Source organism: Triticum dicoccoides, chromosome 4A (genome assembly GCF_002162155.2).
Source record: "Triticum dicoccoides isolate Atlit2015 ecotype Zavitan chromosome 4A, WEW_v2.0, whole genome shotgun sequence".
NCBI classification, from domain to species: domain Eukaryota; kingdom Viridiplantae; phylum Streptophyta; class Magnoliopsida; order Poales; family Poaceae; genus Triticum; species Triticum dicoccoides.
Window position 1 is genome coordinate 185753107 of NC_041386.1, and position 14453 is coordinate 185767559.

The window sequence follows — 14453 nt, forward strand, 5'->3', positions numbered from 1 at the left end:
TTGGTGGTGGACGGGGAAAACGTGGTGCAACATAGGACTATCTTGGTGCAGGTGCAGTTGGGCGGTACATGTTCTGGAGAGTCCAAATCCGACGCTTCTACGAGGACGGTCCAGAAGATGAGCCAGCATCACGGTTGCGCCTGATAGATCCCTGCTGTTCCTGCAGACCAGTCTCGACCTGGATGGCCTTGTTCACCAAGGTGGCGAAGTCGGCAAATTCATGCACAAGGAGCGTGAGCTTGATGCCAGCTTGAAGTCCGTCACGGAACTTTTCTTGCCTACGGGCATTAGTAGCAATGTCTTCTTCAGCATAGCGGGACAAGTCCAGAAATTCCTGCTGATAAGAATCTACAGTCTTGTTGCACTGGGTGAGGTTGCGGAACTCTCGCTTCTTCCTATCCATGATTCCCCAAGGAATGAAGCGGCCACAAAAGGCGGCTTGGAAATCCGGCCAAGTGATGACTGTTCTAGCAGGTTGAGTACACCTGTGGCTGTCCCACCATTGAGCAGCGGGGCCCTTGAGAAAGAAGGATGCAAAGGTGACATAGATGGCAAAGGCAACGTCAGCAGACTCCATTTCATATGTGATGTCGCGGAGCCAGTCATCAGCATCAAGGGGCTGAGTTGAGCTGCGGTAGATGGTAGGGTTGAGGTGCATGAAATCTTGCAGAGTCAATGGAGCTGGCTGCTGATTCATAATGGGGAGCGGGAACTGAGCCATGACTCCTTCCATGAACTAGCGATTCAGCTCAAACTGCTGTATCATTCCTGCCATGTATTTGGGCAGTGGTGGAGCGTGGGCACCATGGCCACGACCAGTGGGTCTAACCATCCTGCTTAAACGCAACATGGGTAGTTTAGCATTGAGAAATTGTAGAGACAAGAATCATTCATGATGTAACATGTACAAAGAAAGAACTATGATGGATACAACATAGTAGTCAAACACGACATACACATCCATACATAAGTTTGGTTACAAACCACAAGTACAAGTTCAGAAAGGGAAATAGTCTAGACCAACTAGGCGGCACGCAGGCATGCAGAGGAGGGATACAACAATGAGACATAGCGATATGCTACATCAACGTCGGGGAAAACCTTCGAAGTCAGGCAACTCTCGGTGAAGAAAAGCCAGACGGTGTTCGATAGGAGGATGTTGTGCTCCGTGGTGGCTCTGGTGCAACAATTGGTCCCGAACTAGAAGAAGGGGTCCACGCATGGGGGCATCACCCCCAACATCAGGCCACACAAAACCTAGTGGCATCTCTGTCCTGCGCAGGTAAAGGATGTACTCTGGCTGAATCCTCGCGCTGACTGATGGAAGCATCTGTGTCAGAGTATCGTAGTGACGCTCACGAGTGGCATACAAATCAACAGCAAGAGATCAAACAGTGTGATCTAGGGCCTCCATGTACTGAACCATAACTTGAGGGTTGTATCGATGACTCACATAGGCGGTACAGACGGCAGTGTAGTATCCAGTCTCATCCCCAGCTGGGGCGTACGAGATGTATCTGAACCCAGTCTCCTCCAAGCGAGGATGCTCTCTATGAAGCTGGGTGATAGAAACATAGGCAACATCGTGGACTACCATCTCAATAGTTACTCCAAAACCTCGGAAAATGTGCAACTCATGGGTGGAGCGATCCTGACGATCATAGATCAGCACGGTACTGCTCCTGGTTGAACTCGCGGTAGTCCTCGTACATAGTGTATTGGGGGTACCAGTGATATCCTAGCATGGTCAAGAGGTCGACCAGAATAGCCGGGATCCCAAACGCATCAACAACCCTGGTCTGGCGGACGATCTGCGTTGCGGGACACATCTAAAACCAAAGAAGTTCAAGGATGTCAAATGATAGTGTGTGTATAATTATTAACTTTCAAAGGAATAGTTGTAGATAATAGAGCTCTCCGGGGGGATGTGATCACGAGAACCTAATGTTAGAGCTAGCAAACTAATTTAACCCAAGTAAAGAGAGATCAAAGTTCTAGAGTAAAGATCGAGGAATAAAAGATCGTAATACCACCCAATTGAGATGTGGGCCCATAAGCCACACAGCAATGTTAGTAAAAGTTTTCCAAAGATTAGACTCAACTTAGGCCAAGGAGTTGGAAAGGGGGGTTCCTACAGGCAGTCGGCTCTGATACCAACTTGTGACGCCCCCGATTCAATCGTACACTAATCATACACGCAAATGTGTATGATCAAGATCAGGGACTCACGGGAAGATATCACAACTCAACTCTAGACACAAATTAAAGTCATACAAGCTTCATATTACAAGGAAGGAGCCTCGGGGGCTTGAATACATAAGCTCTAATACAAATGAGTCAGCGGAACCAATAGTATCTGAGTCCAGACATAAAGTAAACAAGTCTGCCTTAAGAAGGCTAACACAAACGATAGCAATGGTCGAGAAGGCAAGGCCTCCTGCCTGGAGGCTCCTAACTACTCCTAGTCGTCGGCGGACTCTACGTAGTAGTAGGCACCTTCGGGGTGCTAGTAGTCGTCGGTGGTGGCATCTAGCTCCTGGGATCCGTCATCTAATCGCAACAATTAGGTATAGGGGAAAAGAAGTAGCAAAGCAACCGTGAGTACTCATCCAAAGTACTCGCAAGACTTACATCAGATCTATACTAAATATGCATCGGTATCAAAGGAATGGGTCTATATCTTTGGACTGAACTATAGAAATGCCAGAAGAGAAGGGATAGCCTAGCCTATCGAAGACTAGCATCTTGAAGCATCTTGCAGCATTAGAAGAGTGTAGATTAGCATATTATAAAGTAATAGTATGTTGTAATAACGCCTAGAGATCCTTTCTTGACTCCCTGTGAGAAAGGAATTCCAGAGCCATCATATCCATTTCATGCCTCAGCATCTAGTTCTAGTTGTATCGATCGGGATACAACTCCGAGCGTCTGTTAACGTGGACACGACTATTCGAATAGATTAACTTCCCTGCAGGGGTGCACAAACTTACCCAACACGCTCGATTAACTCTAGCCCGACACACCAACAGATCATACCTGGCCTCGGCTGATCGACACACCGTAGCCCTACCTAGGCTCAACAGAGAGGCCAACATGCCGGTCTACACCCTAAGCGCGCAGAGCTCTTGGGCCCATCGCCGGTTGCACTCCTGTGTGTTGCATTTACGGCCGGGATCAGTCCTTGCTACCTCCTTATACAAGGCTGGTGCTTACGCGGACCACCCGGGCGCGTGCTGCTCAATCGCTGATGTCCGAAGAGCTTTCAGAGAAACATACGACACAGAGTGCACATACTTATTCCCGCTTGGTGGTCAGTGCGAAAAGGCCAGAGGTCTACTCGGATCACATATCCAAACTGTTAGTGTCTTGGGAGCGTGCGTTAACGATCAATGATCCATGATATGTGGCCTCGTCGCCCCGTCTCACGGACTTACGACAAGGGCTAAGAATGCCCGGCCTTGCCGAGTTATCTCGCGGGTAACCTCTAGGTCAACCTGACATCACATCACTCACAGGTACCCCTCAGGGCTGACCCAATGTCATCATGGTTCTATGGTAAAGTCAAAGTAACCGTGTGTTCATAACACCAAAGGTAATACGAGGAATCACCCTCGATGGGTCCCACTTGATGTAACCTTCAAGGTGAACTAAGAAGGAATCACCCTCGATGGTTCACACTTGATGGGTTGCACGACAGAGTCGTTATCGGATAGCGGTGAAGGAGAACCACCCTCCGTATACCACGATCGGTCAACTACACTATAGATATCTCATCAGAAGTGCTATACGAGGTATCACCCTCGGCACTCGATAGTAAACCTGTAGTGTCGTACAACTAAGGAGGTGTGATGTGCTGTGTCGGGTCTTGGACATCGATCACATTGATCAAGTCATCGAACATACAGCAGTGGCAATAGGGATAAGGTGAGGGGTCATTGGTGGATCACTAACCAATCTATAGTAAGCATATAGGATAAGCAGACAAGGTAACAATAGCAGGTTGCAAAATCAGGCTATGCATCAGAATAGGTAAAAATGAACAATAGAGGATTTCTCCTCCATTCCATTTTTCTTCTATTCCATTTTCACATGTCATTTCTCTCCTTTTTAGCCCATTTCCTGTGGAAACACATCAAAGAGAGGATTTGTGGAATCCTTTGCATTCATTAGTCATTATTACCATATCGAAGCGAATATCTCTTTTTAACTGAAATATCTCAGTTTAAACAAAGGTGAAATGAGTGTAAAAATATGACTCATCAGACACTGCAAGATTGAACCCATTCGAAAGAACCTCTCCTGCTGAAGATAAACCAGTCTAGTTGGCGAAACCAAACAGATAGATCAGAGAGAAATACAAACCCTGTAACAATCATGCATAATAAATTTCAGAAAATACTCAATTACTTTCAATGAATAATAAAATCATAAACCCATAATTCATCGGATCCCAACAAACACACTGCAAAAGAAGATTACATCAGATTGAACTCCATGGAGATCATGGAGAACTTTGTACGGAGATCAAAGAGAGAGAAAAGGCCATCTGCTAATAGCTATGGACCCGTAGGTCTATGGTGAACTACTCAAACATCATCAAAAGGGAAGCAAGGTTGTTGTAGAAGCCCTGCGTGATAGATCCCTGCTCTGGCAGAGTACCGAAAAAGGCCTCTAGATGGGATCTCGAAAGAATAGAGGCTTGCGGCGGCGGAAAAATTGTTTCGGGTGGCTCCTTGTGGGGGTTTCCCAATATTCAAGAATTTATAGAAGTGGGATTAGGTCAGACGGAGCCATGTGGGGCCTACAAGGTAACAGGGTGCGCCCTGCTGCCTTGTCGTCTCCTCATTTGTCGTCTGGACTCCTCTCTAAGCTTCTAGGGTCTCTTTTGTCCAAAAAATCGTAAAAAGTTTTGTAGCATTTGGACTGCGTTTGGTACATATTTCCTGGAAAACTAAAAACAAGCAGAAAACAACAACTGGCACTATGCACTAAGTTAATAGGTTAGTCCCCCAAAATGATATAAAATTGTATAAAAAGTATTCAAGATTGATAATATAATAGCATGAAACAATCAAAAATTATAGATACGTTGGAGACGTATCAATATTCCCAAGCTTAATTCTTGCTCGTCCTCGAGTAGCACTACTGCAGGATGCTGCTAACGTGACACTACGATCAGAGACCCTTCGAGAAACTGTGTGCGATGCCATAATCTCAAACGGTGCTGTATGAAAACCGTCAAAAAAGATGAAAATGTTTGCGTTGGAGGATGCATCAAACACGGTTCAGATTTTAGTTGCATGTGCGATCCAGGGCATACGGTTCAGTCCAATGAACTGTTTGCAATGAGGCGGAACAAAAGAAACGGGCAGCCTGATGAAGGCGTGTGTGATATAGAGCATACGGTTCACTCGGATGAACTATTTGTGATCAGGCAACACAAAAGAAACAGGCAGCCAGATGAAGATGTGTGCGATATACAGCATACGGTTCACTCGGATGAACTCTTTGTGATTAGGCAACACAAAAGAAACGGTCAGCTAGATCAACGTGTGTGTGATTGAGGGCATACACTTCAGAAGGATTAACTGTTTGCGATTAGGCAACAGAACAGAAACGGGTAAGCCAGATCAAAGTGTCTGCCATTGATGGCATCCACTTCACATGGATGAATTGTTTGCGATTAGCCACAACAAATTGAAACAGTTAAATAGATCAACGTATGTGCGCTAGATGGGCACACCCATTCTAATTAAAAGACGTGTGCTGACATTGCCTATTGCGGTGCACCCTATGGTGCAAACGCCACGTACGCGGCCGAGAAGGCGTACGTGCCCACGTTACACCTTTCGGGAATAGTGCCGCACTTATAACCGTCAGTAAATTTTGAGCATGCGTCCCGTCACATTCCAAATTGCAAAACTTTTTCACACCGATCAAAACCTAAACAGTTTCCTGATACGTCCCCGTCGTATCTATAATTTTTGATTGTTCCATGCCAATATTCTACAACTTTCATATACTTTTGGCAACTTTTTATACTATTTTTGGGACTAACATATTGATCCAGTGCCCAGTGCCAGTTCCTGTTTGTTGCATGTTTTTTGTTTCGCAGAATATCCATGTCAAATGGAGTCCAAATGGGATAAAAACCGACGGAGATTTTTTTGGAATATATATGATTTTTGGGAAGAAAAATCCACGCGAGACGATGCCCGAGGGGGACATGAGGCAGGGAGGCGCGCCCTGGGCCCTCGTGGCCACCCCGTAAGGCGGTTGATGCCCTTCTTTCGCCGCAAGAAAGATAATATCCGGATAGAGATCGTGTTAAAATTTCAGCCCAATCGGAGTTACGTATCTCCGGGAATATAAAAAACGGTGAAAGGGCAGAATCAGAGAATGCAGAAACAGAGAGAGACAAAGAGACAGATCCAATCTCGGAGGGGCTCTCGCCCTTCCCATGCCATGGAGGCCATGGACCGGAGGGGAAACCCTTCTCCCATCTAGGGAGGAGGTCAAGGAAGAAGAAGAAGGGGGGGCTCTCTCCCCCTCGCTTCCGGTGGCGCCGGAGTGCCACCAGGGGCCATCATCATCACCGCAATATTCACCAACAACTTCACCGCCATCATCACCAACTCTTCCCCCCCTCTATGCAGTGGTGTAACTTCTCTTTTACCCGCTGTAATCTCTACTTAAGCATGGTGATCAATGCTATATATTATTTCCCAATGATGTATGGCTATCCTATGATGTTTGAGTAGATCTGTTTTGTCCTATGAGCTATTTGATGATCAAGATTGGTTTGAGTTGCATGTTTTATTATTAGTGATGTCCTATGGTGCTGCAATACGTTTATGATTCGCTTATAGTGGGTTGCGTGAGTGACTGAAACACAAACCCGAGTAAGGGGGTTGTTGCGTATGGGATAAAGAAGACTTGATGCTTTAATGCTATGGTTGAGTTTTACCTTAATGATCTTTAGTAGTTGCGGATGCTTGCTAGAGTTCCAATCATAAGTGCATATGATCCAAGTAGAGAAAGTATGTTATCTTATGCCTCTCCCTCATATAAAATTGCAATAATGATTACCGGTCTAGTTATCGATTGCCTAGGGACAAATAACTTTCTCGTAACAAAACACTCTTTACTAAAACTAATTTAGTTGTGTCTTTACCTAAACAGCCCCAACTTTTTATTTACATGCTCTTTATTATCTTGCAAACCTATCCAAAAACACCTACAAAATACTTCTAGTTTCATACTTGTTCTAGGTAAAGCGAACGTCAAGCGTGCGTAGAGTTTTATTGGTGGTCGATAGAACTTGAGGGAATATTTGTTCTGCCTTTAGCTCCTCATTGGGTTCTACACTCTTACTTATCGAAAACTATTGCGATCCCCTATACTTGTGGGTTATCATTTCCCACTTAGGAGCGTATTACTATGTGGTTATAAATACTACTACTCCAAGATGACCGCACATTCCTCCTCAACTCCTGATCCACAAAAAGTCAAAAAACAAACAAGTCATTCATCATCGTTCCCTTGCATCCGCCATGGCCAGCGTGAGTTCTGGGTCGAGAGATTTCCACTAGGGAGAGGCAAGCCTAGAAGCGGGAGCACAAGAGATGTCCCGCCTCGCCGCGATAGCAACCAACATGTTTCGCCGCACGGCCGTAGCAGCAGAGAGGTCCCGCCGCACCGCCGAAGCAGCACGGAGGACCCGCCGCACCGTCGATGCAGCAGACTGGTCCGGTCGCGCCGTGGAAGCAGAAGAGATGTCCTGCCGTGCCGCGAATGCAGCAGAGATGTCCTCCCTTGCCGCGACGGCCTGGGAAAATGCCTTGCGGGCTGGCAAGGACTCTTACAGGTGCATGTGTGCCCTCGTCCATAGGCAGATGGATCAGATCTCTAGGTGGGCGAGGTTGTAGGATGACCTGCAAGCCTCGTTTGAATAGTCTACCGACGTCATCTGGCAACTAAATGAGAGCAATGCGAAGCTCCGGGCCGAGCGTGACTTGCTGAGGGCGAAGATCGTCGGAAGTGCAGAGCAGCAGGAGCAGACCACTGTCTTGTTGAAGAGGACCGGCGTCATCATTGAGAAACTAATGGACGAGAATAACAAGCTACGCATCGAGCGCAGAAGGCTGGTGGAGGAATCCGTGGATGCTCTCAAGCAGCATCTTGAGGACAAGATAGAGCTCGTCGCCGGTCGCCGCGAAGACTAGTTCCCGCGGCCTGCAGCAACGCATCAAGAAAGTAGACATCAGTGAGCCAGATCGTTGTCTTCCTTCTTCTTTTGCACTTGTGTATTTCGGGCATTGCCGCATGTGGCTTTTTTAATTATGTTTCTAAATATGTAAGACAATTATTATCCACTCTCATCGTCCTTATGTTCATCATGCTTGCTATAAGTCGCAGTCGATGCTATATAGGTCCGTCAGATCTTACATCAAGATCCGTGCAAAACTTTCTTTTCAAATTTTCATTTTTCTCTCTTAAATCTTAGTCCAGTGACACATATAGCCACGCCGTAGAAGAGGTGGTCGGGCGCCATTAATGGAGATGTTGGGAGGGAGGTGCGCGACGGGTAGCGGTCAAAGGGCTCTCCTCCCAATGAGCACGCGCAGGGGTCTGATTGCACGTCTCCCGTACTCAAATAGCTACCTCGCACGACACCTCCTAGCTAATAAAAAAGGGGACACGTGGCCGCACGTAATTTGTAAGTCGAACGCCCATGGTTTCAATAATACTTGTGTTTTCGATTCGTAACGTGACAGCACTTGTTCCAAAATGACTTTGTTGATTGTTAATGTGTGGGCCTTCGCAAATCGGATAGAAAAATTACCACAGCATGTTGGTGCCATGTCATGAGACCATGCCAAGTTTCATGATTTTCAGGCGTGTTTTGGAATTACAGGAATTAAAAAACCAAGTTTCTCAATCTTTCCGGCCGAGCCATTACGCCCAGATGTTTAAATTTCACTCCCATCTCTTGCATGGGACCTAGAAATTCACCCAAGGACACACATGTGATTTTTCAAATAACTTTGGTGCACTGGAGCATGTGCTTGTAGTTCAAATTTGAATTATGCACATTAAATTCCAAGAAACTCAATAACGTATAAAAAGGCCAAACGAACCGGGAATAATTCCAAAATTTAGCACGGTACTTCTATTTGGTCTAATCTGGCTGTGTAAAAAAAATAAGGTAGGAGAAGGCAGTGTACGTATGTCGCTTCGCACATGAAGGTGACATGTTCCCTCTCGGAACCACGAGCCTTCTTGAGGGAAGCTCCGGTTTGCAAGAAGCTTACACCAAAGTTTGGCCCAATTCGGCCAAAAATATTACCGCAGCATGTTGGTGCCATGTTGATACGTCTCCGTCGTATCTACTTTTCCAAACACTTTTGCCCTTATTTTGGACTCTAACTTGAATGATTTGAATGGAACTAACCAGGACTGACGCTGTTTTCAGGAGAATTGCCATGGTGTTATTTTTGGGCAGAAATAAAAGTTCTCGGAATGACCTAAAAATCAATGGAGATTATTTTTGGAATATATAAAAAATACTGGAAGAAATATCCACGTCAGGGGGCCCACATCCTGTCCACGAGGGTGGGGGCACGCCCCACCCCCTGGGCGTTCTCCCTGCCTCATGGGCCCCCTGATGCTCCACTGACATCCACCTTGACTCCATATATTCACTTTCAGGGAGAAAAAAATCAGAGAGAAGGATTCATCGCGTTTTACGATATGGAGCCGCCGCCAAGCCCTAAACTCTCTCGGGAGGGCTGATCTGGAGTCCGTCTGGGGCTCCGGAGAGGGGAATCCTTTGCCATCGTCATCATCAACCTTCCTCCATCACCAATTTCATGATGCTCACCACCGTGCGTGAGTAATTCCATCATAGTCTTGCTGGACGGTGATGAGTTGGATGAGATTTATCATGTAATCGAGTTAATTTTGTTAGGGCTTGATCCCTAGTATCCACTATGTTTTGAGATTGATGTTGCTATGACTTTGCTATGCTTAATGCTTGTCAGTAGGGCCCGAGTGCCATGATTTCAGAAGTGAACCTATTATGTTTTCATCAATATATGGGAGTTCTTGATCCTATCTTGCAAGTCTATAGTCACCTATTATGTGTTATGATCCGTTAACCCTGAAGTGACAATAATCGGGATACTTACCGGTGATGACCGTAGTTTGAGGAGTTCATGTATTCACTATGTTTTAATGCTTTGGTCCGGTACTCTATTAAAAGGAGGCCTTAATATCCCTTAGTTTCCAATAGGACCCCGCTGCCACGGGAGGGTAGGATAAAAGATGTCATGCAAGTTCTTTTCCATAAGCACGTATGACTATATTCGGAATACATGCCTACATTACATTGATGAACTGGAGCTAGTTCTGTGTCACCCTATGTTATGACTGTTAGATGATCGATCGCATCCGGCATAATTCTCCATCACCGCTCCAATGCCTACGAGCTTTTCCTATATTGTTCTTCGCTTATTTACTTTTCCGTTGCTACTGTTACAATCACTACAAAACCAAAAAATATTACTTTTGCTACCGTTACCTTTTGCCACCGTTACCACTACTATCATATTACTTTGCTACTAAATACCTTGCTGCAAATATTAAGTTTCCAGGTGTGGTTGAATTGACAACTCAGCTGCTAATACTTGAGAATATTCTTTGGCTCCCCTTGTGTCGAATCAATAAATTTGGGTTGAATACTCTACCCTCGAAAACTGTTGCGATCCCCTATACTTGTGGATTATCACATGTCATGACACCATGCCAAGTTTCATGATTTTCAGGCGTGTTTCGGAATTATAGGAATTAAAAAAAACAAGTTTCTCAATCGTTCCGGTCGAGCCACGACGCCTAGATGCTTGAATTTCACTCCCATCTCTTGCATGGGACCTTGACACAATATGGCACAACTATCATCAACCAGGTGAGGTAATACGAGCAACATTGACACAATGAATGAATGGGCAACCAGAGCAGCACTACAATTCAATAATGTGCATTATACGAAATAGTACACTCATGCAACTCAGTATGCAAAACTACCAGGCAGTTTTCCTTACAAAAATCAACATTGTCGCCTTTAATTATACATTTTGCTACAACTGAATTTAGATCAGATAAAGGTTGGATTCACGTCGATTAACAAAATATATGCTGATGTAAAAATATAGTGATATACAATAGGTACTTACATCAGCATTGGAGCACAGAGAATTCCCGCAAGATACTTTCCTTGAATACGATCCCAGTGCAGAAAGTCTTCTATCCTTTAAGCTTATTTTCTAAAAGAGAGATGGGTAAGAAACATGTAGAAAATATGATCAGAATGCTGTAAAATTTCATGATGCGAGGATACGCACACACTTCTTAGAATGGAGTTGACATATTTTTTCTAGACTGGAGGGGACTATTTCTTTGGCCACTGGAATCTGCTTATTATCAGTAGGAGTTGAGTTTCTTTGTGCTGGAGCAGTATCTATGAACACTGGAGTTGGTTTACTATCTCCTGGCGTTTGGATCTTTTGCAAAGACCTTGTTTGTAACCCTTCAGATTCTAACATAGTCGTCTTCCCCTTGCATGCCTTATATAGGAGAATGGTGCTTCAGTTATAAAACATGCTACAACAGAGAGATGGAATAGGTACTGAAGAATAGAAAGGCATGACATATTGACATGTATTCCCTCCATCCAGAAATAAATGGATGGGTCTAGGCGTATTTCAGTTCTAGGCACATCCATTTTTATCCATTTCCGCGACATTTAATCCGGACGAAGGGAGTATGATGTAAGAGCTAGGGATACGACAGGACAACAGAGTAAAAAAACACTAGTTGAATGTAAAACTGTATAACAGAATACATATAGTAAAACACTAAGGCAACGTATGCGCGTATGATTGGGAAACTAAGATGGCATTGCAACAACCCGCTAGAATAGCACTTCAATGTAAAAAAACATGGTATGGTAGACAAATGAAGTCCATACTGATGAATAACAATGCATAAGATAATCAGAAGCATGATGTCCAAACTAAGCAGATGGCATTGTGATAGAGTAGAATGACAATACTTGAATTTGAAAACATGTTATCCTGAATGTAATAGGTACTGAAAAACAGGAAGGCATGACATATTTACATGCATGATCAACAGGCTAAGAACATGGCATTGCAACAGAGTAGATGCACTCAAGGACATTATATGCATGGTGTACCCATATCACGGGCCAAGTTAGAGCAAGGACCTTGTGGGGTGAATAGGATTCATCATCTTTCTGCAAGTCTTTTGAAGAACTGCCTTTACATGTTCCATCATATTGGGTATCATTGACGTCAAGTTTGTTGGCCGTTACATTGCTCTGTGAGGTTCTTGTGGATATATCAGTGTGTGCAATTATATCTGACATGCATGGAAGACAACTAGTAGTTAGATTTATGTAATCAGTGCCTATAGGAGACGACTTAAATAGTAGGACTGGGATTAACTAGCAGCAACAAGTCTCAAAAATGAAAGGGTGAACACAGATGAAAGCTACAGAATATGTATCGTTTGTACTCGAGATTAACTAGATGGCACACAAAAGTGTTAAAGAATAACATAGTTAATACTAGAAGTGGTATAATACTATAATCACCAGCCTGTGGGATATCATTGGCTGATGGACGATAACTATGGAGCATCGTTACCTAAAGAACAAGTCTCTTAGTTGAACTATGGAACAACGTTAACTCCTGAACAAGACCCGTAAGAGACCAGCAGGAATATACAGTGAAATGTGATAATCTATTTTCCATGCTTAGATGAATAAAAAAGCTATAAATGTTGCACACAAGTAAGATGAGGGTACAACCTATCTAGCCGCCATCCATAGGAGTGAGCATCATGTGCTGACTTATTGATGGCCCTGCAGTTGTTGTGGCTGTCCATGTTGGGCACGCGCATTAGATGCAGGGAACTATTGAGTGGGGACTATAGCTCCTTTCTAGTGTATGCTTCCCTTGTTGGAGCAGCTGCGGTGAGAAGGAAGATAGTGTTGCTGAAGATGCAGAAAACACATAATGTTAAGAACGACACATATCTCTGATCCGAAGAAATACCCTAAGAGATCAATAGTAAGGTACGAGAGTGGTCACACATCTGTTAATTGAAGACTAAATTGGGGTCACACGATTTTATTTTATTTTGGTATTGTCCGATCTGTGCCGGATGGCTTGATGGCCGTCTTGTGCCTCCCGGCTGATACTGTTCAGAATCTTCCTTGAAGAGCCAGCGACCACCGGCAGAGCAGCCTGCCTCCGCCATCCCTGGCATGAGAGCTCCGACCAAAACCCCGCTCCCCGCTCCATTGCACTGCCGTGGTTGTGCCATCCCCGACCAATCCACAAAGACTCGCTGTCATCCAGATCTAGCGCTGTCAGTACCTCCAATCCATGCAATTCTAAGATAGCCATCTAAGCGCTGCTTCCTCGGCGAACTTGCGCCCCCGCACGCTTATGTTAGACACCATCCAACCGGCATCCTAGGAGCTCCACCGCCTCGAGGGGTGCTGCTTCCCATTGGGAATCGATTGGCCCAGAATAAAAATTCAAACAACTAATGCCTAAATAAAGTGATTTGAGATGAGTGTACAACCTATCTTGCGGGCCGGTGAAGTAGGCAGCTCCAGCTGTCGAGTCGGTGAGGCCAGCGCACTACAAAAAAACACACTTCCGTGATTATACGTGTTTGTCACAGTAGATCACATTTTCTATCATGCATGTACATCCATGATGATTTTATGACAGAATCAAGATAGTCATACCTGTGCTATCATAGAAGTGTTCCATGACATTACCATAATTATCATCATGGAAGTGTCCACTTCCATGGCGATAAATTGCGCGTCATAGAATTGCTTTCGTCAAGGGTAACCGACACGTGGCATCCATCGTAATGGGTCGCCGTTAAGCTATCGGGTTCCGGTTTGGCTTAGACAACCCGTTAACAGCCCGGACAATTGGGGATTTTCCACGTGTAAAATTCTCATTCGTTGGAGGGTCCATGTTTTAGCTCAGCGTTGGGACAGATGTCATCCACTCATCGTACGGGAGGGACCTATGATACGTCAGCACGTGGCAAGGCCCAATAGTTGCCCATTCCAGTGAAAAAGGTCGGCCCAGTAAAAATTAGCAGGCCGACCCATTTAAGGTCTACTTGTGTCAGGTCCATTTAAGCCCACGACCCATACGAGATGTGCCAATTCGGCCCATCAATGGCCTGTTAATGATTTGACACCATTGCAGCCTATTGTCAGTTTGAGCCCGTTAACAGCCCGCTATATATTTGGGCTCAATATCGGCCGGAAGTGGTTTCGGCCTGTTAACGGCCCATTCTAGGGGAATTGGGAGGGGGAACCATGCCTTACAGACGCA